This window comes from Vicugna pacos, chromosome 25, assembly GCF_048564905.1.
Source record: "Vicugna pacos chromosome 25, VicPac4, whole genome shotgun sequence".
In the NCBI taxonomy this organism is placed as follows: Eukaryota; Metazoa; Chordata; class Mammalia; order Artiodactyla; family Camelidae; genus Vicugna; species Vicugna pacos.
This window is the reverse complement of record NC_133011.1, coordinates 21,219,993-21,227,534: the sequence shown is the minus strand read 5'-3', so window position 1 is coordinate 21,227,534 and position 7,542 is coordinate 21,219,993. Positions and strand designations below refer to the sequence as shown.

The following is a 7,542-nucleotide window of genomic DNA, read 5'->3' as shown; positions in this document are numbered from 1 at the left end:
TTGCCTGGCTAAAGGAAGAAAATGAGTTAAATAATAAAGCTTTGGGATTATGGAACCATCTCTGTATCATATAAGAATTTCAAGATATAGATTTTCTGAATCGAGGATTCATTTCCATTGCTATTTTTATACCTAGTTGCATCGAGAGAAATTTCTTTAAGCCTCTGATATTGGTGAAGGAAGCACTATAATTCAGTTTTTGAGTGTTTTTCCCCCATAAAACACGTGTGATCCTCATATTCTAGAACTTTTTGGAGTGGTTTTTGGTTTTCTCCTAAGTCACACCTGGGGAAGCCACATGAACCCCATGGGTATCTTCATACCACTTGTAACTTTAAAAATACCTAACTAAAATTTTACCTTTTGTGTCGGCTGGATTTCGTTAGTTTTTCTAAACTTACTTCAAGGATATTATTCTATTCACAGGTAAGAGGAGGCAATGGCAGAGTTGTAAGTAAAAGTGAATGCTGAACCGTTGGCTAGTGCTATTCACAACATTTCTCCAATTTCTCATACTGTAGAGCCTCTGAATTGCTCTTAAATAGCAATTAACATCGAAGTTGATTCCACAGAACCCCAATAATTTATTATTTTTTTAAAGCTGAAACACCTAGGGTGAATTTTCATTTTATTTTTGATTGTTGACTATTTTAGCCTCGTGACTTTACTGTAAAGGAAGAGTGAGTTACCTTAAGAACACTTTTCTGTAAGTGACTTTCTTTAAAAGACCTAAGTCACTAAGAAGAGTTCAATCTTTAGTCAATCCCTGGAACCATTTCCATAAAATCTGAAGATGAGTTGTTCCATCAAATCTTTAAAACTAAGGACACCCTTCTCCACCTTGCTGATATACAGCTTTCTGAGCAACCCAGATTATGCTACATGGCACACCTATTGAGGCAGGTGGCTTCCCTCCTTGCTGGCCTCTGGAAACGTCTGGAAAGGTCTTCAGCAAACTGCAGCATCCTCTCTTGCTGCTTTGTCACTTAGTTTAGTGATTGCAGATTTGTATTGGCCTTAAGCTTAAGGAATGGAACAAGGCTCCTGATGGTGGGTTGACCAGAAGTACTTCTGCATTTAGATTTTATGTTCTCAAATTCCTATATACCTCTGTAATTAGTTGATGTCAATCTTTAGCCAAACTGATTTTCCCCCAGTTTTTTTCTATTACTCTGTCTCAACTTTAGCCTGTTATTGTCAGTTGCATGGGCATAGGACTTTTTAAGCTTTAAGTGACTCAATCTGTCATTTATAATTGTCCCTTTCTTTCCTTATATGCACTTTCGGCATTTGTTGTTACTTCATCATTATTTCATTTTTTCTGTTTATTTCAATTTCAACTTTCATATATTTCTTTTCGCTGTCAATTTATATACTATTGAGGGAAGTATTGATCAGTTGGGGAAACAGGACCAATACCAAGTAGCTGATCAAGAGAATATAATATGGAGATCAGTTACAAAGATGCTGGAAGATCAGTAAAGCAATTAGGGGACAACGAGGCAGTCCAGAGATTAGCAACATCTGAAAGCTGCTAAAAATTCTTGAGCTTGGACAATAGAAGAAAGAGAGGTGTTATCAGAGTCTTAGTAGAATCTGGACTCGCCAAGGTGCAAATCCAAAAGAGAGTCGGAGAAGAAATATCCTGCTTCCTTCTCTTTTCTTGCCTTCCAAATTCTTGTCAGTTGATGATGTCTACCATCCTCAGAACCCAGGAGAAGCCACTGGGAAGGGGAGCCTGGGAAAAGTAGCTCATAGAGGGTCAGCCACCTCCACTGGAGAGGAAACCTGGAGGAAGGAGCAGGGATGAATCTGAGATTCAACGGGCAGATGATTCTGTTGATTGTTGGCAGAGTTGATGTGCTTTTATTCTCGAGCATAGTTTTGTTGTTGTTTATGGAAATGTGCAGGTCTCAAATTTATACACAGAATGTGTTCTGAACGTAGGAGGCTGCAGTGAAATGCAACTGTAGGCACTTGTAGAAATTAGGAAAAAAATCTATTTTCTGGAACAAAAACTAATATAAATCAATATGTAATAGAAAAGACTAGCCACACATAAGAGTTATTCCTGCTGTATGATAAGCTTTGTAAATGTGGGTCAGAGGAGAATTGGGAAATATCCAAGGTTAATTCAGGTGCCTGAACAAGATCTTGTTACTGAAATGTGATGGACTTTGAATGAAATCATCCACCTAGTAACAATATCATCTGTATCTGTTACATTTCTCATTATTTTCACCCATTTTCGCACAAATATTTTCCTGTTCACTTTTACCACTCTTTGCCAGACATGAAGCAGGATAGCTGGAATGATAAAGACATACTCATCTTTCAACTGCATAACAAAGCTCTGTGCTGTTGCAAACACTTGAACTGTCCCATTGCCTTGAATGTAGCAGCAGTTGGCTGCCAGCAGAATTGCAAAGAGAGGTGCAAGGGATATGAAGGCAGTTAACGGACCCTACTTCAAAGACTGAATAAAAAATAATAATGGCTGCGTGTACACCTGTAGGTGAGAGATCACAGAGGAAAGAGGATAGATTCTTTGAAATACTGTCTGGGACTGACACCGATTTAAGAATTCTGAATGAGGCTTGAGACTTTTGTTTAGAATCCTTAGTCAAAGAGTTATATATGTTTATTAAAAGTTATATAGATTTTTAAGATCATCAAAGTCTTTTTATCCATGTTTCAACTCCCTATGTTCTATGAACAATTAAGCATCCACTTTACAGTTTGCAAAGGACTTTCACAAACATTGGCTCATGTAGCTTCACGCCAGCCCTGTGTAATAGGTAAGTTTTGTGGCAGGCCAAATGTGGAGCTGAAATTTTATAACTTTTCTCTATCTCTTTATTCTCCTAGTGACCCAATGATTGGCATGGGACTCATGGTAACATCCATCACAGTTTTATATTCTTCTCTATCTATCTAAAAATATTCTAAAGGTTTCTGAGAAGAAATTGGTTTTTTGGTTTCATGCACATGTGGATGCATGTTCAGGATAAGTCTCTCCATTTTGAAGGAAGATTTTAATTATTTTTCACTTCCACTAAAATGTGAGCTTACTACTCCACTTTACTAGAATCATGAGATATAGCTTCTATTGTTTTCTGTTCTGAGCAATAATTAAGTAGGCTGGTAGAAAATGCAATAAAAATTCTTAAATTCAGCAGTTGCAGTTGTGGATATAGCATCTTTTTTAAATGATCTGAACTTCAGTTATAAAATCTGGACACTTTAGTTATAAAATTGTGTAATTATCTTCCTAAAATGTGAAGGTGGTGATAATAAATTTGTATTGAGAATCTTGTAACCAGCAATGTGCAGGTGCTTTACACTTTTGTTAAAATTAATCCTGACTCCAACAATCACAGTAAATTTAAGTGATGAGGAACCAGACATGTTTGGCCACATGTCAAAAATACCCATATTGTAGGAAGGAGCAAATAGTATTTAAAATGATATTTTATAAAACGGTGTTTCTGATTGGGGAAGATTCCTTTATTCAACCAAAGTCTGTTTCCTAACTAAAAAAAAGCAAATAATTGTGCTGTTCATGTCATCACCTATATAACATGGCCTACTAAAATGGTATGACAAGGAACTTGTAAACACAAGCCAAGAAATTAGCTTCTTCTTTCATGATCTTGGGGAAAAAAATTATGGTTTCTGTTTTGCCCTATTTTTGCCTGTAAAATGAGAGTCTTTTCTCTAAGAGAGAAGTTATTTATGACAAAAATTAAACCATTACTAAGCAAGTTAACTTAGAAAAGGAAGCCAACTTACCTATTATTTGAGTTTGGGACACCCTAGGACAGATAATGGGAAACCAACGGACCTAATTTTAAACTGAATTTCAGCCATCGTAGCTTTGACTATCTCAAGCCTTATAAAGCTGATGAAAATGAAGATAAGTCTAGTGAACACATAAAACACTCCAAAGGAATTCAGTATCGAATGAAACTAATTTGCACATAGAACAAAGAAAAAATGAAGCTCTGTATTAAAATATCAAATTATTAATATTTTAAGAATAGCTTTAAAGGCATAGATAATTACTTGAAGGTAATAAAAAATAAATGTAACCTTGTTATGACTCTCCCTAAGAGTGTACACATATGTTGTATATGGATTGTGACCATTAGAGAAAGTCAAGGATTTGATTTGTGAATAGCATTTTATTCATATTTAAGAGAAAAGTATAACAATTTATAAAGTGAAACCCATATTTATATTATAGATACCTAGTTGACGTTAAATAAGCCTATATCTTTACTGTAAAACATGCTTCTGCCATTTAAAAAAATAGTTCGTGATGTGAACAACTTAAATAGAGGCATAGCACTGAAGTCACTGGCATTAACAATGTAAATGTAAATTTAACTATTTATTCACATTCTGTTTGTGCAACATTGGTGTCTGTTACATCTTCTGTAGATAAATAGCCAGAGAGGAGTTTGTTTATGTGGTTTTGACAGCAGAAGCCAAAGGATCCAGAAGGAGGAAGTTCATTGCCTGTAGGAAGGAAAATAGGACTATAAGTTAGCTGTCAAATATTGGCCTTCTGGTCTAACTCTAGGAGCTCTAGCCTTAACTTATGGAAAGAGCTGTCTCCATGAAATTCTTCATAATATGCTAAAGTGAAAAATAATGCCACTATGGTGCCCAATTTTTTTTTTAACTTTTAAGTACCTTGGTTCTTCAAGTTCTCAAAGAAACACACAACATAACAACATAACAGACACCCTTAGGGACTCCCAGAAATTAATGGGTGAGATTTTGCATGAAGCTGAATGCTTTACATTAACAAGTAAGGAGAACAAAGGAGTAATGTAACTTCTTTACCCCACAAATTTGGGAAGTCTGAGGAGACACAAATTAAATAAGAAAGCTTAAGGTAGAATCCTGTCTTTCAGGATAGTATCATTTATTAGAAGAACAGAAACATGAAAGTATGATAATAAGTTTAATCCAGCTTCTAATTAATAAAACTATTTTGGATATTTGCTACTCATCACCAAATTTGAAGGTACGTGGGAGATGATATGTCTTATAATGAGGTATATGGGAAATTTACCTTCGGGAACCCTATGAGAGGTATATCGCAGAAGCAGCTGGTCATCCTCAAGAGTTTTACAAGTATTGATTTGGGATGGAGCTGCTTCACATGTGGGCAACTCTTTGTACCTGTGCACAAGGGTAGTTAAGAATGGAGATTTATTCATTTAAAATTGTTGACTCTGCCAAGCAACACTGAGAAGAACAGAAACAGTGAAACATGAAAACCTTCAAATGTCTTATATGCCAGAAGTCTCCACATTTGAGTGTATATCAGCATCATCTGGAAAACTTTAAAAAATGTGTACTCCCAGGATGGTTCGTCAGAGAATCTAAATCATGAGGTCTAGTGAGGCTTAAGTGTGTTCTGTAAAAATTTACTAAGGTGATTTCACTATCTTTCCAGGTTTGGGAACCTTTAGGATGTAATGTAGACAATACAGGGGAAGTCAGGGAAAGGGAAAATCAGTAGAAGTTGGAACTGTCAGATAATTCTTCTTTGAAGAACAGAGACTTGAACGTGGTGGAACAGAAAGGGTGAGATTTGAACCAGGAATGAAATCGTAAACTATATGAAAAAAGCATGTATTAGGTTAGCACTAGCTATTATAAGAAACAAACCCCTAATTACAGTAGCTTAAAACAGGACATGTATATTTTTCCTTCAAGTAATGATTCAATGACGGTGTTCCTGGTTGGCTGCCAGTTCTTTACATGGTAGTTCAGGGAGTTCCAGGCCCATCCTTACTGTAATTCCATTATCCCTTAGGACCTGATCATCTTTGGTAAACAGGCAGTAATGGAAGGTCCACCTGCTTCTTAAAGCCTCTGACCTGGAAGAGATACATATTACTTCCGCACACATTTCATTGTTAAGAAATAGTGATATGACCACCCCTGGATGCAAGGGGAGAGTGGGAGGTTACGAAGTAGAGTCCCTGCCTGGGCAGTTTCTCAATAACACAGCTGCAAAGCACAAATGTGTGTGGACAGTAAACCACTTCTGTGAAGTGCGCAGCAAATCCTAAATATAAGTGAATTACTGTTGTTCTGCTTCATGTATTTACCGTAGTTATGGTGCTTTTCATGTTTTTGTACTGATGTATATTTCTGCATGATCACTTCTCATTTTCTACTTTCCTTAGGTGCATGAACTAGCACTGGTAATGATGATGAACCTGTAAGCATCCTCTGGCTACATCAAACCCATGTTCTGAATCTGAGTACGAGAAGACGACTCCTGTAAGTAATTAACCAAGAGGCACACTGCCATCTTGGGTCACTTCATCCCCACAGGAGGGACTGAGCAGCTAAAGTAAAAGAGGATGCTGCCTGGGCACATTTGATTTTTTTATTGTTGTTTTTCCATTATAAATAGAAAGAGACAATAGAACCGGAAGTTGTTCAGCTCAGGAAACATTCTGTGTTTATGTGACCCACTTTCATGAGAATGGAGTAACATTCATGAGAATGGCCAAGTGAGGGCCTTTCCAAAAGGGAAGATGTGAGAAACACAGTCCTTAAACCTAGAGTGCCAAGGAAAAGAGGGGAATAAATCTAGAAGTTCAAGCCTTCTAAAGATTGAAATTTTGTGAGATAAGTAGGTGTGTGAAGAAGCGCGAAGTAATTTTATTTCTTTTGTTACACATTTGATTTGTGTTAAGAACAATTGGTACTCTCGCATAATTAAAGCAGTTCTGACATTTTGGTGTGTTTCATTGTTGGGCTATGCACAGAATGTTCCTACAGTCTTTGTTAATGTATTTTGAATAAAGATGGGTTTTATATTCATTCTGACCTTGTGATACTACCTTGAGATGCACAGTACTGTATAAAATGATAAAAGAACTTTACAATGACCCTGCTTGGCTATTAATGAAAATATCGCTTATTGCCAAATGGAAATACATTTTGCACTGTTCCGAATTGAGTGACAGTTTAGCCTGTTAAAATTATTTTTATAGGGGCAATGTAGCCTCAAGGAAAATCTGTTATCTTGTGATTCCTGTGGATATGAGCGTATTACTCATGATTTGAAAATGTTGGGGGAAATAAAATTAGTGACATTTGTCAGTATTAATCTAATCTTCTTTTGACTGGACTCTCTAAAGAAAGGGAACACAAATATGTGATTTTTAAAAAAGCTTAAATTTTAAAAATAGAATGTATTTGGCTTTGGAATATATTGTATTTTTTTCTTCCAAGAATACTTCCTGTACTGTGCATGTTTTATTCGGGATTATATTATAGTCGCAGTTAACTTTTCTTCTCTTCATAACATATTTGGCAACTTCACATAAAACTCCAGCCTTTGGCCAAGAAATTTTTAAGTCCTTTGAGTGGCCAACATTGATGTCATGAAGCCCATACACGCAATTCAGAGAGTTCCTTATCTGAGATCATTACAGACCCTCAACCAGGGTTTATTTAAGTCTAATTCATGAATAGCTGTTGTAACTACTGTGAGAGTAGAGAAAG

The 7,542-nt window shown here is 36.2% G+C and overlaps 1 long non-coding RNA gene across 1 annotated transcript; it reads right to left on the bottom strand.

The window, feature by feature from the left end:
• Positions 1-4,380: 4,380 nt before the first annotated feature.
• Positions 4,381-5,187, bottom strand: LOC140689115 (uncharacterized). Its single transcript, XR_012063995.1, has 2 exons — positions 5,084-5,187; positions 4,381-4,521 (listed from the first exon to the last, which is right to left on the bottom strand). It is a non-coding gene; the product is annotated as an uncharacterized lncRNA (long non-coding RNA).
• Positions 5,188-7,542: the final 2,355 nt, after the last annotated feature.